We start from the raw sequence: 21620 nt of genomic DNA on the forward strand, positions 1-21620 counted from the left end.
CCGTTGTCAAAAACTTTTAACGGTTTCCAAAAACTCGTTATAGAATCACTCTTATCAACGGTTGTTAGAAAACCGTTACAAGTTTAAGATATCGGCATTTCGAAAACCGTTACTAAATTAACACCAGCAACGGTTTTTGTTACCCGTTGTTATGTTATAGCTACGGACTTTTTGTACCGTTATTATTTTCTATTATGAGTTAACGGTTTTTCAATTCAACCGTTGTCAGTATTTGATTAGATTTTTCAATTTGATAACTGCATTCAAAACAGAACTTTAATAAATATTCAATTTAACCAATAATATTCAATTTGACCAAAATAATTCTATAAATATGTCTTCATAATATTTTAGGTCAAATTCTAAATTATCAAACATTTACTCTTTAATTTCTTTCTAAATTTCTCTCTAAAAAAAAAATGGCTGGTGTGTAGGAGCTACAATCACATTCTCGTTATGCACGGCCTTTTACTTGCATTCTCCATAATCCCCCGGTTCATTATGGTGTGAATGGAAAGGGTTTAAAGCCTAATTTTGGGTAGTTGACGCAAATGCTTCATAACTCCGGTTCCACCGCGGTGTCTACAAACAAGCAAGGTTTTGTAGGCTTCGCTTTTATCGTGTTTGACGAAGCCAACTGCCATGATATGTTTCGTCAGGCAAGAAAATTAGGGCCTAGATTTGCGGGGGAAGATGTGGGGAAAGAGGACTTCTATTCGGATGATAAACAACAAGGCCCTTATCTATGAGTTGCGGCCCATCTTGATCATCATCTGCTGAAACATTGCAGGAAGCATCACATTCTTGCCACTGTGCCTATGTCATGGGAGAGAAAGGCCATTCCACCTGCGCTTCCCGGTGATAATGAAGGGCCGATCTACGATTTGCTCTATGCCGAAATTCATAATGAGTATCCTAATACTTCATCAGATTCTAATAAATAAGTCTTTAATTGTTATCTGGTATTGTATGTTGTACTTAGATTATGGTGGTGGCTTGAATTAAAGTTTAATTATTTATGTTTTTTGTTACGTTTTTTGTTGCCCCATCCTCTGGAATTCAGAGACAATATCACCAGAAAAATATCAATCTTTTATTATAATGACTTAGGTTTTTCGGAGTACATTAAAATATCAAGCTAAAGAAAAAAAATCGCTTAAAACAAGCATTGACAAACGTGAAAAAACAAATGTGTAGTGTAGAGTTGAATGGAGGGAATATGTTTTTTGTTACCCCATCCTCTGGAATTCAGAGACAATATCATCATATATGTCTCTTTCACCTTCAGCCCAATCCACACAGTCGTTTTCCCATTGCAACGGCACTGTTCCCTGCTCGGCAATGCGAACTTGGCGGTGCAGAATCGGAAGTAGTAGGAGACGGTCAGATTCATTCGCAACCCATAAATATGGGCCTACCCGCTGTTCATCCTGATCAAACCAGAGTCTCGAAGAGTCATTGTTATAGAATGCCCGCTCAAGTTTGCGAGCCTGACTAAAGCATTCCCGCTCCTCACCCCCGCCAAACTCGATGAGGGCGCACCGCCCGAAGCCATGATGCGCATCATTGTTCGGGTAGATAGTTTGAACCAAATTCAATCCGGCTAACCGAATCAAACCTATTAACCAGTCAAGGCTATACGAGAGTATAGCCTTTCCATGCCCGTCCTCTATATGCGGGAGATTGTGAATGATGCACGTAAAGGATTTAGCGTACATAAATCTACTTGGGGGTCCTACAAGAGGTTCATATGATGCTTCATCATCAGCGGATGAATAATATGAACCACTATAAGTTGATGAACTTGACGACATAATCGATGTGGAAAATTAATGGAGGACTTAACAAGTTAATAATTGGAAAGTCCAAACGGTACAAGTTAAGATTGTGAAAATTATAATTCTACTTATAATGAGTTTGGGTTGTATTGGAAACGGTACAAGTTAAATAAGAATTGGTCAAATCTACCGTGTTAAACATGAACTTACAACGGTTATAAAAAAACCGTTGTCCAATGAGTAAAAACACAACGGTTATCAAAAAACCGTTGTCCAATTAGTAGCAACAAAACGATTAACAAAAAACCGTTGTCCAATGACTAAAAAACACAAAAGTATTAATTTGACTAATGCATGCCTTGTAATTTTTACTTTTTCTTATTCAAAGTTGCAGTATTGCGTGTTTGACCATATGTATAGCACAAAATGATAACGGTTCTTTGTTAAGCCGTTATCATATTACATATATTAACAACGGTTGGACAGAACTTGTTTTAAAAAAAAATTGTTTAATTATCTGTGATTTTCTAGTGTTTGTGATTTGACTATTGCATGCCCTGTAATTTTTACTTTTTCTGATTCAAAGTTGCAGTATTGATTGTTTGACCGTATGTATAACACAAAATGATAACGGTTCTTTGTTAAGCCGTTATCATATTTCATATATCAACAACGGTTATTGTAAATCCGTTGTCATATTACACCAATAAATAATGGTTTTTCTTATAACCGTTGTAAATACATATCCACTGTGAAAGCTGAAAAGTTTGTGGTTTTACCAATGCATGCCCTATTATTATTGTTTGTTTGACCATTATTCACCTTATGCATGCATGCACAATTAATACAAGTTTGAATGTAACGTATGGATGAAATTAATCCAATTAATTATAGCTTTATTATACTATAAATAGCATCACATTACCAGTAACAATAAGAAACATTTTATTATTACTAACCTTTCTACTTCACTTTTTAAATAATCTACATATACATACATATCATAATTAAAAGAATGTCGTCGTCTTCATCATCCGCAGTCGCACCTCCTCAGCAATCGGTAACCCGCTATATCAACCCGATTACGTGCATAATTCACAATCTCCTAGTCATACGCGATGCTGCTGGGAATCCAGCTTCTAAGTCTCTTAACCCATTGAGGTGCATCCTCATTGAGAATGGGTTTTCAAATGTTAGGGCAATCTACCCGGCTTGGATTTCTGGTCGTAGGTTTCTTGGATATGCTCTGATCGTGTTTCGAGGGGATGGTCTTGACGATTTTTGCCAAGCAAAACAACTCGCTGCAAGGTATGCACCACGTGACCATCAAAGGGGCAAAAGTGACTATTATAGCGACGACCCTAAGGATCGTTATGTTCATGCTGGGCCTCACTTATGGGTTGCCACCGCTGAGGACGCTCATCTGATGAGAAGGCTCATTCCGTATAATTTTATTAATGTACCGAAATCATGGGAAGACGAAGTAGTGCCTCATTTTGATCCCCGTCTTGATGTCGATTTAGTACGCTTGATTTATAATCATGTTTATCCTCAGTACCCACCTCCTAGTCAAACTCCTGTTAGGGTGTTTGATTAATGTACTAATTAGTTAGCTGTTTGTTTTTGTGGTTTTTTTTATTTTTTATTGTGTTTCCTTTTTTTCCCCTTGTTGTACTGTTTTTTTTTCTTTTTTTTTACGCCATTGTATAATATGCTCGTTTTAATATATTGTTCTACTCTTTATTACATGCAAATGCTTATTAACATAGATTTTAAATAACTCGCGAACAGACAAATGAATGAAACAATAAAATATAAATGGAAAATGGAGGATATTAATAAATGGAAAATGGAGGATATTAATAAGATAATTACAACGGTTCTTATAAAAACCGTGTTAAATTATGCAATTGCTAAATAACATTATTTTAAATAACCTTCTTTCTTTCTTTATTTCTTCATTTCTCTCTTTCTCTCTCTCTCTCTCTCTCTCTCTCTCTTTCTCTCTCTCTCTCTCTCTCTCTCTCTCTCTCTCTATCTATCTCTCTCTTATTACTCAAATTATGTCAAGTGGTAGCTCTTCTTCTTCCTCTATTTCAACAGGGACATGTAATTGCTCAGTTCCGACAGCATTGCGGACTTCTTGGACTTTGCAAAATCCGGGAAGAAAGTTTCTTACTTGCAAATTCTATAATCCTGAGACTAAAATGCGTGGATGCAATTACTTCAAGTGGGTTGATGAACCAATGACTGAGTGGCAGAGGAAGGTTATAAACAGGTTAGTGAATGAGAAAAAGAGCATGGATATCGAGATTACTCAAGTGAGAAGTATACTATATCAATTTGAAGAATCGAAGCGGGGAAATGACAGTGAAATATTGAAGGCAAAAGAAGAATGCAAGAAGTTAACCATGGATATCGTAGAACTCAAAAATAATGAGGCATGGCTTAAGTTAATTGTCAAATTTCTTCTCCTAATTGTTATTTACCTAGTTTATTATGTATGGTGGTATTTTGTACTCTTTATGTGTAAACTTGTAATCCTTTAAATTAATGGAAATAAGCAAGATTTTCTAAGAAACATATTGTAATTAGCTGGCATATACCAAATGATGCTTTATTTCTTGGCGGTAAAATCAAACACAATAAAATATAAAATAAAACGGTTATACCCAAACCGTTGTTCAGGACGTATATAGTTATAACGGTTCAGGCCGTTGTTATCTATCTAAAAATGATGCTTTATTTCTTGGCGGGAAAATCAAAACCATGAAAATATTACAGAAAACGGTTATTTCTAACCCGTTGTAGATAGTGCTAATCAAATACAGTTTTACACAAAACCGTTGTCTGTTTGGGAACAAAATACAACGGTTTTTCTTATAACGTGTTTATTACTTTCCAATAAACAAGGTCTTGTAAGTGTTGTATTATTCACACATATATATTATGAGCTTCCCCTCCCCCACATAATATCCTCAAATATTGAGCTTCCCCTCAACCATCAGCCTACCCCATCGCCGTCGCAGCCATCATCATCATCGCCATTGCCGCCGCCAGATCTATCCGGATTCTCCTCTTTAAAGAAGTAATAAACCCTCCTCTCCGTAGATTTGTTTGTTTTTATAAGTATGCATTGTTATTATTTATTTATTAATTTCTGCTATAGATATGGTCCAAAAGCGGAAAAGAAACGATGGAAATGTGCCAGGCGACGACTCAGGTGATGAGAATAATTTGCAACATACTGCGGGTCGAATGCGCCACAGGGTTTCCTAGAAGCAATAAATTCAAAGATACCTAGTCCTTTACAATGGGATAAAGATACGGGGCTGCCATATGGTGAGTATGCCGGGTATTTTGCAAGTTGGATTGGTTATTGTGTAAGACAGTATGTGCTTCTCGGTACGCCGCGTATCAGTGAACTGAGTAAAATATGGAACACCATGCTAATAAACAGAATAAAGGTATGTATATACAATAATAAATGTTTTTCCTGAAATTAAGTTACTACTTGATATGTGTATTAGCCGAAACACTTGTAACAACTATGCTCATCATATATGCAGTTAGCTTACGTTGTCCCCGAAAAGTATGATAAGTACCTAAAAAAAAAGACAGGGGAAGCCCTCAGTTCTTGGAAGTTAAAGATTGCTGAGAAGCACTTGTTCAACAAGGAAACCGAGGAGATGAAAAAGAACCCACCAACAAAGAAGTATCCGTATGTAAGTCAAAACCATTGGGATAGCTATATCGCTTATAGGTAGTCAGACAAGTTTAAGGTAACTTAATAATAATAAGTAAAGAAGTATACTTAATTTAGTGTTTGGTCATACTTACGTTTCTTGATACAATTTATTTGATGAAGGCTATGAGTGAGAGGAACAAGGCGAACATTTCAAAGAAAAAGACCGTCTTTTACGGCTCCCGAGGTGGTTATAGATTGATTAAGAAGAAACTTGTAAGTACATAATTCTTATAGTATTAGACTATTAGGTGATGAATGTTATATATGTTCATAGTAATCATACATATTTGAGAGGATATCAATGTGATGAATGAATTGTAGGCAAAGCTTGGAAAATTCAGTCGTCATGACGCTTGGGTGGAAGGTCACACTCCTGAGAATGGAAAGACAGAAACTGAATATGATAAAGACATCAAAGAGAAAATTGTAAGTTTGAATAAATATGTCACTCCTACCACTGATAGTCGGAGTTATATAATGTGAGTTGCTTAATGGTTTTATGTGTATGTAGAGGATCTGTGAGAAGGAGGTACAGGAAGGAAAATGGAAGCCTGAAGGACGTGATGACATTCTTGCTAGGGCAATCGGTAAAGCAGAGCATCCAGGTCGTGTGGGAGGGGTATCGACGCATGTTGGTATAACTAAGTATTTTGGGAAAACTACTCGAAGTAGTGATGATTCCAAGAAGGTAATCTATAAATACTGTATTTAAACCAACGTAATTTATAATTATATATACTGACATTAATTTCTACTATACAACTACATAAAATAGCCAGGTTGATGATGAGAATGTTGAAAACTGGAGAAAAGCCATCAGAAAAAGAGTTGGATATGGTTTAAGAAGTCATAAAGGAAGCAGAGGAGGAGGAGAATGAGGTGGATGAGGAGGAGGAAAAAGAGATAATAATATTTATGTCTTATATATATACAATGTGTTATATGATTTGGAAAATCAGTACGTGTTATATGGACAAGTGTTAATGTACAGAAGGAAGTCGAGGAGGATAAGGCAAGGGAGAAGGAAATGGCAAAGGAGACTCAGGTGGGAGCCGAGGCTTGATATCAGGCAGTTGAAGAGGAAGAGGATGCCAGGAAGGCCGTGACACAGAAAGAGATTGAGGTAGTTGATGACCAGACGTTCTTCTCTACACCGAAAAAGGTAATAGCTGCTAGTTTATAATTATTCATCTCAGTACACGTTTTTTACTTATGAAATTTATTAAAGGTAGTGAATGTATGTTTACTAATTGATTAATAAAACTATTTAGTCATTTTCATTTACGAATAATGATGTTTGTTAAAATTATCAATTACAATAACATTTTTCATTCCATGTGGCGTAATAGGTACCTGAATAATCAGATCGCTGAGTGGAAGTTCCTAATTCACGCCTACGGATTCTTGAGTCCTAAGGCGTTCTCTGTGCACAGAATTTCATACGAAGAACAAATCAATAGTATCGCTCGTCGGTTGATGTCGTCCAAAAAAGTATGGCTTGCCCCATACATTGAGAATATGTATGTATAGTACGTGATTATTGTAATTGTTCCGGGTGTAATTCCAGATCAAGTATAGTTACCACCCTTGGCTTGTTGAATGATGTCTTGAGTTGGATTCTCCTTTGGTCTCAATCGTTCCTCACGGCCTCTCCTGCAACAATGAACGAACTGAGGGCTTGGCTTTGTGCCAAGCGTACTCACTCCGACGCTCAAGTCAGTAAACTTAAGAGATAAGTTGTTACTTGGCTGAATGTGTATTGTAGAGAGATAAGGAAGATATTACCAGATGAATAGTGTATTTAGGTTTAGTTGTGGATTAGTTGGGATCCCTTCCTCAATGAAGGTTGAGGAGTATTTATAGGCTTTCACCTTTTGTCGCGTAGTGGCCAAGTGGCCAAGTGGCTAGCAGGTGGAAAGACTGATCTACCCCTCGACCGAGGGGCCTATGGCTGGCCGGCGGATCCTGTTGGCTCGCCGCCGAGGGGTCTTGGATAAGAGTACGCGGATATGTGTCCCGGCTGGCAGGTTACCATCCCGAGACCCAGGCTGACGGGCCGATGGGCTGCATCGGCTAGATTGTCCAAGTCGTTGACTTGCTGTGGATATCTTTGACCTTGCTCAATCATGTTGACTTGGTCAGCGGTGCAGAATATGCCCCATCAGTAATGAATCACGGTTCTATAAATTTGTTATTAACATGCTTAAATGCGTGTAAATGAACTAACAGTACAATGTCCCAAATTGAATAGGAAGCATTGGGTGCTACTGGCAATCCAAGTGGAAACAAAAACAGTGTATTGATTGACTCTCGCGAAGCCAAACCCTCTGACAATTGTGTAAGGATGATAACTGAGTAAGTTTACAACCTTGAATAATGTCATTTGTTATTGTATGACTTGAGACATATATATATGCAAATAATAATGGCATGTGTGTATATTTATGATTTAGTGTTTTTGAAGCAAAAAAAAAAAAAAGATTATGTCCACTTGCGAAATATGAAAGCGACGTTGTTCCCAATTTTATCACGCTATTAGTAAGTGTATTCTTAATAATTACTCGTATCATTTAATTAATGTTTATGCGAGAGGTTGATTATCTAATTTAGCTGATTTGTGTGTGATTTATATAATAGCCTCCTAAAGTACCAGACGACAAACAATGCGCCTTTTACGTTTGTCAGTCCATGTGGGAGGTCATCAATAGAAAACTATCTACCATTCTGATACGGGTTAGTGTCATTTAAAGACTATTTCAGACGCAAATTGAGTTCAATTCTCTATACTTCCATGTATTATATCAATTTTGATTATGTATATTTTGAATTGTAGTTTCCACAAATACTCAACAAAGCCCCAGAATATTTGCCAGAGGACATCAACCGGATGAGAAATATGTGGGCCAGTTATGTTGTTTCATTAGCGAAGTCTCAATAGTTTTCTCATGCTTTATGTACGAGTGTGTATATATAAATCCATTGTGTATTGGTTTCTTTTGTTTTCTCAATAGCAGTTGTGTTTTGGCAATTGATCATCTTGTTTGTACTGTTTTTAAACTGGGTTTAATTTATTGCGGGGTGTAATATTTTGATATATGATTGAATTTTTGCACTGCACAGCTACTGGAATGCTATTTTTCAGCAGCAGCTAAAAAAATAGCATTTCAGCAGCTGCTACAAATGCTGCTGAAAAAATAGCATTTCAGCAGCTGCTAGAACAGGCTAAAATCATTTTTTTATAAAAAAAAATTAAAACCGATAACGGTTAAAAACAACCCGTTGCAAACAATTATTTGACAACGGTTTTATTAAGATAAATAACCGTTGACATATTTTCCCTCCCATTCAAACCGCCAAAAATATAAGATAACGAAGGATAACTGTTGTCGAGTTCAAAACTTTTACAACGGTTTATTTAAGCAGAACCGTTGACAAAATTTCATCAATATAAATAGATAACGGTTACATACCGTTGTCAACAGATGAATATAACAACGGTTTTGCACGCAATAAAGTCGTTGTTAAATTTCGACATTCAATTAAATAAGATAACGAAATGAACCGTTATCATATATAATATTTAACAACGGTTTTGGAACGATAACACATTGTCAATAGTAAACTACGACAACAGATTTTATAACGGTTCTTGATGTTATATAACGGTCGCGTGTTATTTGTACAATCGTGGTATATATTTAACAACCGCCGTTGCAATAACGGTCCCATGTTTCTATTTAAAAACGGTAATTGCATTATTTGACCGTTATTGGATGTCTTATTTGGCGTAGTGTTTGTCTTATTTTGATTATGAAGTGAACTGACCCCGTTGTTGTTTTGTAAAATCTGTGGTGATCCATTCGGAGATGGTGAGCAGATTGTGACAGGCGATGATGGTCTTTAGCTATACGGACGAGATGGGGAGTCATCACTTCGAGTCTAGCTTCCGCTGTCACGAGATTAGCTGTTTTAGATTCAGTTGTTTGAGTACTAGTGAATATTTGTTTTGGATTTGATTTTGGAACTTGTAAACTTTAACTTATATACTTTAATAAATGTTGTGGAATGGTTTCTTTTGATATACTAACCTCGGGCAACCGAGATGGTAACAGTCTCTCATGCTAAGGTGGTCCTTGGTAAGGCACCTTTGTATGTGGGGGTGTTACACCACATACCAAGTTGCCTTACCAAGGACCACCCTAGCATGAGAAGCTGTTACCATCTCGGTTGCCCGAGGTTAGTATATCAAAAGTAACCATTCAGAAACATTTATTAAATTATAAAGTTAACCTATTACACCGTCTCAAAAAAATTCCAAACTGAAAGTATATAAAATCTCAATACAAGGAAATCCAAAACTTCTAAACTCGTAACAGCGGAAGCTAGACTCGAAGTGATGACATCTCATCTCGCCCCCGTAGCTAAAGATAACCATCACCTGTCACAATCTGCTCACAGTCCCCGAATGGATCGCCACAGTTTTACAAAACTCCTAAACTCGTAACAGCACAAGCCACTCCCGTAAGTGACTCCACTCAGCCGAGGATGCACCTCACAATCATAGTCAGTCCACCACAACTCCAATACTCCAGATTACATTCAACAACAATATTATCAGATCAATTAAATCACAACATCACATTTTAAATCAATTACACAATCAACTGAGTAGGGAAACCCTACCTTAGCACAGATCCGATTACGAGTCAATAAGGAAGCTACAACTGCTCTTCTTTGAATTCTCCACCTAAAACAATCATATAATCCAATCACAACATGTAAAACATCCCTTTTTCCTAATTCCCAATAGGAGGGTAAAACCCTAACAAGACAAATTGACAAAGGTACAAGACTAGTGACTTACCGACGCAAACGACACGGGAGAGAAATAAACAAGGACTCATGAACAATCAACGATCTTGGGAGAGATTAGAGATGATTAGAGTTACGTAGAAATGTTTTAGGTTTTAGTAAAAGTGAAAAGTGAAACTGTTAATCACAATTTATAACTCTAATCATCCTTAACAAAACCTCGGAAATAATTCCCGTCAGACCGGATACTCGGTCTAGTATTGAGAATAATCGACCGATTATCCCTTACTCGGTCTAGTATTGAGAATACTCGACCGATTATCCCTTACTAGGTCTAGTATTGATAATACTCGGCCGAGTGTTCCTGGATAGTAGCCTGACCAGAAACACACGACGCATTACTCGGTCGAGTAACAAGACCCAGAATATCGTGGTATTACAGTCTTCCCCCCTTAAAATGAACTTCGGCCTCGAAGTTCAAAACCATACCTACATAGCATACACACATGTCACTCAGCCAACCAACATCACTCAACTCTCATCCTACATCCTCGATGCTAACTCAATCAACAACGCATATCTCAATAATGCAGCTCATGACGTAACATCAAGCATAGAATAACTCGCCTAACTCCATAATACTATCGAATACCAAAAACATAAGTGCCAACTCTGTCTTACTTCCATAATGCTCACTAGCTAACTCAATACCAAGACAATCTACCAAACAAGATCAACCACCAAAACGGAATGTTAAATTCTACCACCCTTAAAATGAACTTCATCCTCAAAGTTTATCATACTCCTAAACATCATCACCCAAACTGTCAACACTATCGAAGTATACTCACACTCATGATCTCCATACTAGTAAAAGCACCGCCCTTACCTTTAATAAAATCAACTACAAGACAAATATATCCTTTATTATAAAATCAACTACAACACAAATTTATCCTTTATTCTACACCAAGACTCAAACTTCCAAATATACTTACAACATGCACAACCATCAAACTCTCTTTGTCGCATCCTACTCCTCTTAAGATAAATGTTATGTCCTCGTAACCCACTTATACTAGATCCTTAGTTGTTTTCTTCCCCTTATCCTCATCTTATATCACCTATCACCGACTATAACTTCAACACCGACAACCATCCCATATCCAACGCTCTCTCCCTAACAGCTCTCGTGCCTCCAATTATTCTGCACTCCATCAAACTTATACCATAAAATTCTCAGCATAACCACTACTCGATCTCTTCAACATTACCGCAAAATGACATACTTCTTTATACATGCACTTATCTCCATAATCATAACTCACAATCCACAATTGTTACATGCACTCACACTAGATCCTCAAGTTCTCCTGTTTATTGCCATAAAACTCATCCATAACTTAACATATTACTAATTCCCAACACCCTATACTCAGTGTCCTAATAAAGATCACGAACCACTTGCCACTTCCAGCTCAGCACACACACATTCCACAAAACTCTTGCCACAACTACGTCGACCAATGCCTCATCTAAAACAAGATCGAAAATACTCTAACAACCTCTCACAATTGTGTCCCACTAACAGAATATCACATACCATAACAAGAACGAAAACATACACAACTTTCTTCCACATCATACTCCACCCTCACTCCCAGACCTAAACTGGTAAGAAACATTAATAAACAAAACAACAATCTATATGCCCAGAGCGACAATGACAGGAAACAGCAGTAAACAAAACAACAATCTGTATAACTGACATATACTTTCGAAATTTCGTCTCATCGATATCCCATCTACTCCACCACAACCGATGATGGCATCGCAACACCGCCATCAACATCCGCACCGCAGCGCGAAAATACTAGTATCACGACACGAAGTACCGTGCCCGGATCGCCACCTGAGGAACAACACTCACATCAATAGTCATCGCAACTTATAAAATCCCATAAACACTGACTCAGTATAACTTCCTTGACCAGAAAACTTCCTTAAAACCGCTTTACTAGATCACAACGCAACATATTATACGGAATAACAGATAATAACCTTATGAATATCATCCATACTATTACTCATGAGGCCGGAACCTCACACTATCACTTACAGATATCATACATACACATACAAGTATAACTAGCTATACCAGATCACCCAAATTACCACTTTTTTAAAATCATCCTATTAGGTTACCGTACACAACATATGACGCGGAACACTCAGATAACGACTTATAACTATCACACCATACCACTACTCATGAGGTCAGAACCTCACACAAACATTTACATACATCATAGACCCATAATCGAATCTAACTAGCCAATATTGATCACATAAGTTACCACTTGATAATGGATACCTCTAACCCGAGCTTAACTCAGATGCCCTTCATAACATATCCTCCCATCCGCACAATTATCACCGCCCGGCAACATAACCATATTGTCATAAGTACCCAACTACTAGCAAACACCTCCTATATCCACATCTTATACTCCCTCACAACCATACATACCAATCAGGCCTCCACCAAATCAACCTCTTTAGAACGGCTAACTTCCCTATTTAACATCATCCTTAACTACTAGTGACAACACTACGACACCACCATCTTTCATGCAACTACTCTCTTACCATCACTTCTAAATATAACAATTCATTTCCTCTATTTGGTTATCATCCCAAATAACGAACATTAAATACATCAACAAAATTTATCTCAACAACTATTCAAATTCTATCCTTAATTATTTCGTCACCTAGCTCACCACCATAGTCTCATACCATGTAAATACTCTACCAACTTCCTACTCCTTTAATTCCTCAAAACTCATGACTAACAAGGCGTCCTGCAATTTATATATACTCCCTTAACTCACACACTCATGGTAGTATCACACAATTCCATGATTCCTGACTTTCGTGTCCCCTAATTCTTGTGAACATTCAATCAGCTTACCATCTTCTTTCTCTTCCCATTGCTTCCAAAAATCAAATTCTATTAGCCTATGTCATTATTTTTCATTCATTTCTTATCAACAATCCCTCTCATCATATTTCTCACTCATACTCCCCACCGATAGATCCACCCACTCAATGATTTCTCCTTAATTGATTACATCTTCTTTTAATAATTCTAGAAAACGAAGATTCACTTCATCCCGGGACCTCCAAATGATTATACTCTTGGCTTACCTTCGAGTAATACAAATCTCCATAACGACTGCTACCTACAATTCCTCATTGCGGCATCCCTCGATCTAAGCTCACTAGACACCAATCTTTTTTGTTCTCACATTCCTCGAATTTACATTACCACTCTCATCATCACTCGAGTCTCGACCATATAAGATAATCACTACACCACTTAAGCCAACGACTAGAACACTCACCATAGCTCACAGAATGTGCTCCTTATCTCAATAGCTCGTCAACTTCGCTTATTCTTTCCACTACCCATCACAATCCCATATACTCATGTCCTCCCTACTCAACACATATCCTTCCTAAGCCTGCATTCTCCACATCATAGTATCTGGTAATTTACGTAACAAGACCGTCACATATGTAAAAGGATGTTTTAAGACCTAAAACATATGTGTGCACATAACCTACGACTCAAAACATATGTAAGAACGGAGCCGCCGACTCAAAACAACCGCCCAAAGAGGTACTCGGTCTAGTATATGACGTACTCGGTCGAGTACAAGACACTCGGTCGAGTAACTATACCACTCGGCCGAGTTCTCGACTCCGGAAGCTGAACAAAATTATCACACAAAGATTCTTACTCGGCTGAGTAGGCCCTACTGGGCCGAGTTCCGGCACAGTTCTCAGCAACGTCTAGGTTTCGTAAAACAGTCATATCTCACTCGTTACTTGGTCGTTTTGGGCGTGTGACCTATCGTTAGAATCGTAAGAAGATAAGCTATCACCTCAAATTGGAATCACGACAATATCGTTTTTAGAACTCGACTTATGACAGTTTTAAGACAGTCCTTCCATAATCGGTCTTCATACAAATCAATTTTTCTTAACAAAACAACTTAAACATGAAAAAGACAAACAATAACAATTCAATAGTTCTAAAAAGCAGTACATAGATGAACTTTTATCATGTCCACATGTAAATTAAACAGGACATTCATATATATATATATATATATATATATATATATATATATATATATATATATATATATATATATATATATATATATATATATATATATATATATATATACGCATGACTTTAATCACATGTTACTACCAACAAACCAAACATTAACAACATCATGATCATATAGACATACCCCAAATCACATTACATATACTCTAATAACTTCCATTCAACCCAAAAATATAAGTCATCCAACATCTACTCAAAGGCTTACAACAGATTAAGATCCCTTGACACCCCGTCGTGACCGGCTAAAAATTGTAAGGGTAAAGTTGCGGCCTTAGGACGTCTCCCAAGCCTTTGTGGTAGCTCCAAACAACTCCTACCCGAGTTCATTTTATTTAGACTCTCTAAGTTCATTGTGTTCATTGGTTACAGGTTCCAAAATCGTCGCTCTGATACCACTTTGTAACACCCCCACATACTAAGGTGCCTTACCAAGGACCACCGTAGCATGAGAAGCTGTTACCATCTCGGTTGCTCGAGGTTAGTATATCAAAAGTAACCATTTAGAAACATTTATTAAAGTATAAAGTTAAACTATTACACCGTCTAAAGAAATACAAAACTGAAAGTGTATAAAATCTCAATACAAGGAAATCCAAAACTCCTAAACTCGTAACAACGGAAGCTAGACTCTAAGTGATGACTTCTCATCTCGTCCCCGTAGCTAAAGATAACCATCACCTGTCACAATCTGCTCACCATCCCCGAATGGATCACCAAAGTTTTACAAAACAACAATCGGGTCAATTCACTACATAATTAAGATAAGCGAAATACAATAATGTCGATAACAACTACTTCACTACCATAATCCATTCCCAATCATGTCACATAATGTTTTTCCCATAGAATTTTTCTAGAAAGGTTTTTAACGATGCATGTTTTTCAACAATGGACATCCAAGGGGGAGTGTTACGAAATATTATTTTGTAATATTATATAAATGTCCAAATCTAAATATATATATATATATATATATATATATATATATATATATATATATATATATATATATATATATATATATATATATATAGAGAGAGAGAGAGAGAGAGAGAGAGAGAGAGATCGGATCTTGTGAGTTTGGTTTTTTATGGTGAGTTGTGAGTTTGTGCTTTGATGAAATCTCAACCACTAGATTATATTAGAGATGAATGGCCAAGATCTAATCTTACATGTCATATAAAACCACTGTCATTTTTTTTTCTAGTGCTACTCTTTTTTTTTTTTACTTTAATTTTTTAATCTCCTTTTTTTACCTCGTGTTATTATGCTTTTTTTTATAACTTTGATTTTTTTTTCTCTTAAGTTTTTCTCTAATTTTCTCATTATGTTACCTTTTTTTCTTTTTCTTTTTGTACCAATTTTTTTTTTACTTGAAATTTTTTTTGTCTCGTGTTATTATGCTTTTTTTTACAACTTTGATTTTTTTTTCTCTTATGTTTTTCTCTAGTTTTCTCATTATGTTACCGTTTTTCTTTTTCTTTTTGTACCAGATTTTTTTTTACTTGAATTTTTTTTACCCTTATTTTTTTTACCTAGTGTTATTATGCTTTTTTTTACTTTGATTTTTTTACGACTTTGATTTTTTTTTTCTCTTTTTTTTTTACCACATGTTATTGTGTTGTTATTGTTATTCTGCTGTTATTGTGATGTTATTCTGCTGTCACTTTGACTTTTTTTACGACTTTGATTTTTTTCTTCTTTTTTTTACCACGTGTTATTGTGTTGTTATTCTACTGTTATTCTGCTGTTATTGTGATGTTATTCCGGTGTCACTTTGATTTTTTTAACTACTTTGATTTTTTTTATTACTTTGATTTTTTTACTGCATGTTATTGTGCTGTTATTCTGATGTTATTGTGATGTTATTCCGGTGTCACTTTGATTTTTTTACTACTTTGATTTTTTTTATTACTTAGATTTTTTTACTCTTTTTTTTACTGCATGTTATTGTACTATTATTCCGCTGTTATTGTGATGTTATTCTGCTGTCACTTTGATTTTTTTTACGACTTTGATTTTTTTTTCTTTTTTACCACGTGTTATTGTGCTGTTATTGTGATGTTATTCCGGTGTCACTTTAATTTTTTTACAACTTTGATTTTTTTTATTACTTTGATTTTTTTACTCTTTTTTTTTTACATGTTATTGTGCTGTTATTCTGGTGTTATTGTGATGTTATTTCGGTATCACTTTGATTTTTTTACTACTTTGATTTTTTTTTATTACTTTGATTTCTTTACTCTTTTTTTACTGCATGTTATTGTGCTGTTATTCTTGTGTTATTGTGATGTTATTCCGGTGTTACTTTGATTTTTTTTACGACTTTGATTTTTTTCCTTTTTTTTACCACGTGTTATTGTGCTGTTATTCTACCGTTATTCTGCTGTATTCCAACTAAACAGTCTGGATATTTCCAACATAGAAGAGATACCAACAATGCTGTGAACAAAGATTACAAGACAAGGTCAAATTACAGAGATCAGAAAGCCACTCAATTTAAGAACACTTAAAAATTGAAAATCAAGCAAGCATTTAAAGTAAAGTGTACTCAATATCTATATCTAAATTACTACCGGCTATGTTAGTAGACTCTTCATATTACCTTGAGAAGCATTCAGTACTCACAAATGGCCAAATGGGCAATGAATAAATGCATGATATCTGGACACCCTATTTTTCACAATTCATGGACTATACAACCAGATGTATATGTTGTACGGTGTAGAACCTGAGCTTTGTGTCAAAGTATCCGAGCTTTATATTAAAGAATATGAGCTTTATTAGAAAGTATTGACTTCATTCATTTACACATTAAAAACATGAAATTTAAATTAATTTCGAGAAAAAAAATACACGTAGTTCTAATTTATATCTTGGTTGTCTAACGCCTTTGACAACTATTTGGATGTATAATCCTATTTGTGTATTTTTCATCAGAAAACTTGAGGATTTTTCAATAAAAAATTTAACACACACTTGAAAATGCACTTGCGTCATACATTTCTAACTTAACCAAGTAACAAACTCCAACTTGTATCTCAGCACAAGAAAAGTTTAGGCCTATCTCTTTCTTTCATTTGCCTTGTTGGCAATCGGGTGTTCGGCAACTACACAACAGTCCAAAGTGAACCTCATATTGCTCTTTCTCTTTGCAAAGAACGCTATATTTCACTTTCGCGGACAGAAAGGAGAGCCTTGCATACAAGATAAGTAGATAACGCAAGTAAAGTTATTTCTATCCTACGTACGTAGAGACTGAAAATTGACTGTTCCCAGCATTGATGCAAAAACATTAACTTCTGCTATTACTGACCACATTTTATAACTGTCAACGACTTCTGCCAATGGATAGAAAGAAAATATAAGCAGAAAAAGGAATGGCAGACATACAGGCTCCATTAGAGTTGGAAGAACCCCATTTGCAGATTTACCTCAACTACTTATAAGAATAAAGTACAAATCTTGTGTTTTTGCCTGCAATTCCAAATATATGCTAAGAAAATTCCAAATATATGCTCAGAAAATTCAGTTCAGCCGCAGCCACAATCTAGTTGAACTAACCGAGATACAAGTAAAAATAGTATGCCTCAACCTAGAGAAATTGACCATTTGGAGCTTGAATTCGAACACGAGAAGGATCGTCAGGTTTCCTTATAATCTGAAATGTTTCGGAGTCACCAGGACATAGCGAAACATCGACACATCGCGAAAATTTGTCCCCAGCATTCGTTTTGTCCGAAAGGTAAAAAATGATGATCTCGGTGAGTCAGTGTGTGGAAGAAGCTATGAGCCTACGAGTGATTGGGTGGGGAAAACGAACAAACATGATAGAAGACAGATTGGCGGCATAAACTTACAAGAGAACGAGACAAAGAGCTGAATTCTCAGTAACTGAGAGATCAGGCTTCTTCATCACACCATTGAGCAACTGGTCTGATGTTGCCAATCAAATAGAAATTTCCAAACAAACAGTAAAGTGCCAAACATCATCATTCGAAATCGACAATAACTTAACCTTCCGCCAAGTACTCAGAAAACGAATGCTGGGGACAAATTTCCTCCCAACAACTATAAAACCTGTAGACAAATTTCCTCAGAAAAATTAACACAATCAAAATTCAAACTCATGCTGGAACATCAATTAACTTCAAAAATATCTCAATCAAACCAGATCAACACATAGCGAAGGATCAACACATCGCGAAACGTTCGGAAAAGCAAAACAACGAAGAAAAAATGACAACATATTCATACTCATGCTCGAACATCAATAAACGCCAGAAATAAATGTCAAAAAAACCAGATCAAGAGCAAAGCGAAACGTTCAAAAATCAAAATAACAAAAAAAATCGATTAAGATGTCGATAACTGATCGCCAGTGGTGCGCCGACGTCGTTGTATCATGCCGGCGGCAGCAGGTGAGGATGGGTGATGAGAGAGGAAAGTGGAGGGAGGTCGGGGTATGGATTGGTGAAGGTTTTTGTTTTGATTTTTCTATTTATTCTTAGCCGTTGGTTTCTTTTGATCTAATGGCTGAGATTTTCCAAACTCACAATTCACCGTAAGAACCAAACTCACGAGATCCCGCCTCTATATATATATATATATATATATATATATATATATGATCTCATGCGAACTGAAAGTTCGGTGCGAATTTACGACCTAAATAAGAACCATTAAATACAATAAATCATTGGCTGACATTCAGCTCCTTATACCACACGCATAAACTCAATTTATCAAGCTCCTGTAATTCCCCATCACAAACAATAGCCACCACCTCACATACCGGAGGTTCAACACCACCTCGCCGGAGGAGGCAGCTGTACTTTCCGACATCGGTCCAATCGACGGCAACTCCTTTCCCGGACTCTAACAACATAAACTGAAAATCCCATTTTTATTTGTTTTCCTTCGTGACCCACCACCACTGACGGTGCATTTCCCGGCCACCCAAAACCAACGAATGTCCAGCCACGATGTCGCTTTACCCATCTTCAACAACGCTCTTCTAATTTTTAAAACTTAGTAATTTTAATTCTAGATCTACTGGTGGTCAGAGAAGATACCGGTGTAGGCTTTCGTCGCCGGCAACAACGGTAGGTGCTACGGGTTAGAGATTAGGTTGGGTACATTTAATTTACCGTCTAGATACATTCGCTTACATGTCCGGATACATTAAAACTTAATATAATTATATATGTAAGGAGAGGAGTTGAGGAAGAGAGCTGTAGAAATGGGTGAGGTTGTTCGAGGTTCAGTTTCTAAAGGTGGTGCGTATTCCTTGGAATTGGATTCTTTTGTTGCTCATATTGCCAGATGATGATGATTGATGATGATGATGATGATTATTCTCCTACTCTACCAAAGGGGATTTGGAATCTCAAGTGTTTGCAGGAGTTGGACATTAGGAAATTTCCGCAAATAACCAGGAAATGTGCACTATAGTTTCAATTCTAATACCATATATCCTTGTGATTCAATTTGATATCCATCAGTTCAGTTCAGTAACAAGGATGCATACCTGTCTAGCTACTTGCTTATCAATCTGATTTATTATGTTTTTTTTTAAGTAGGAACTCTCTTTTCCGCGCAAATGAAGATTGATTCTGTATGTATGTTTTCGTGAGCAGTGTAAATTCTTCAAAAGTATTATTTCCATCACTGCCTGTATCCTACATACCCACGGCGTTGATTAGTCACTAGCACGATTGCTTTGTACTCATATGTTTCGAGTTTTGTTGCTCTAAGATGCTGATATTTGTTACAAAATTTGGACAAAAATAGGTATTTACCATATGTTGGCTATGCGACCATCATCATGACTGAACAACCTCTAATTAAGGTCAATTCAACTCTTTTTTCATGGTACAATACACTGAAGCTACATTATTATTCATGCTAACACTGTTTAATATTTGCAGTATCTGCTGATTGCTGGACTCAGCCTCCTTGCCATATTCTCTAGCTGATTAAAATCCTTGTACAAATCAATTTATCTTCAAATACAATTATCGAGAATGTATCATCTTTCTGAGCTATACATCATATGCTGTCTTGAGGGTTTTAGCGGAAATGGGAGGGATGGTGACGGTGGATATGTTGTCGGAATATGGGTGAAGGTTGCATTTCTCGAGGGTTTATTTCATGAGGGTTTATTTTTCGGAATGCTGGTGAATTTTTTTGTCTATATAGGCCTTTTGGTAATCGATAGGTAGCAGTTGTGACATATGTGGGGATGTTGAAACAACCTTGGACCAACTACAGGTCATAGCTAGCATGCTGGGTGAAATTTGGAATGTTGGTGCATCGTCGGCTATTTTGATATGGGAGGTCATGGTTTCTTATTTTGTTGATTGGTAGTTCTGGGGTATCTGATGTGTAGATAAGAACGAGTCGTCTCGGGTTTTAGCGCTTACACAAGCTCCTTGGTAGGGAGAAGACCGGACGTGGAGAAAGCAATCCTTGAATGTACCAATGTACATATAGCTGCTTCGAGAATGTATAGTTACTACTTTGATTCATGTTATTCTCGTTATATGCAAGGGTGTTAAGGCGAGGAAAGTAGGAATGCTTGGTGGATGCTAGTTTGTATACTAGTTGTAACATATATTATTCTATTTACTTCTAGTTTTAAAATTTATAAATTGTTCTCTTGTCGAACACGAGGCTAATTTCTAACGCTTACTAGATACACATTTTAAGATGTTAGATACACATCTCTGGCACTCAAGGTACACTTCGTTAAGCTGTTAGATGCACTCCGTTAAGTTGCTAGATACACTTCTGTAAGTTGTTAGATACACATCTTTAGCACCGCAGATACACTCCGTTAAGCTGCTAGATACACTTCGTTAAGGTGCTAACTACACTCTTCAAATTGCTAGATACATATCTCTCACACCTAGATACACTCATTTAAGTTACTAGATACATACCTTTAGTTGGACAGATACACTTCTTTAACTAAATAGATACATACCCTTCGCTAGATAGATACACTTCTTTAAATTACCATATACATAACTTTAGCTACACTTCTTTAAGTAAATAGATAAATACCCTAAGCGAT

The 21620-nt window shown here is 36.4% G+C and overlaps 1 long non-coding RNA gene across 1 annotated transcript; it reads left to right on the forward strand.

Moving 5' to 3' along the window:
* Positions 1–19243: 19243 nt before the first annotated feature.
* Positions 19244–21211, forward strand: LOC141647675 (uncharacterized). The gene is made up of 2 exons (XR_012545790.1): positions 19244–20393; positions 20473–21211. It is a non-coding gene; the product is annotated as an uncharacterized LOC141647675 (long non-coding RNA).
* The last annotated feature ends 409 nt before the right edge of the window (positions 21212–21620 follow it).

This window comes from Silene latifolia, chromosome 3 (assembly GCF_048544455.1).
Source record: "Silene latifolia isolate original U9 population chromosome 3, ASM4854445v1, whole genome shotgun sequence".
In the NCBI taxonomy this organism is placed as follows: Eukaryota; Viridiplantae; Streptophyta; class Magnoliopsida; order Caryophyllales; family Caryophyllaceae; genus Silene; species Silene latifolia.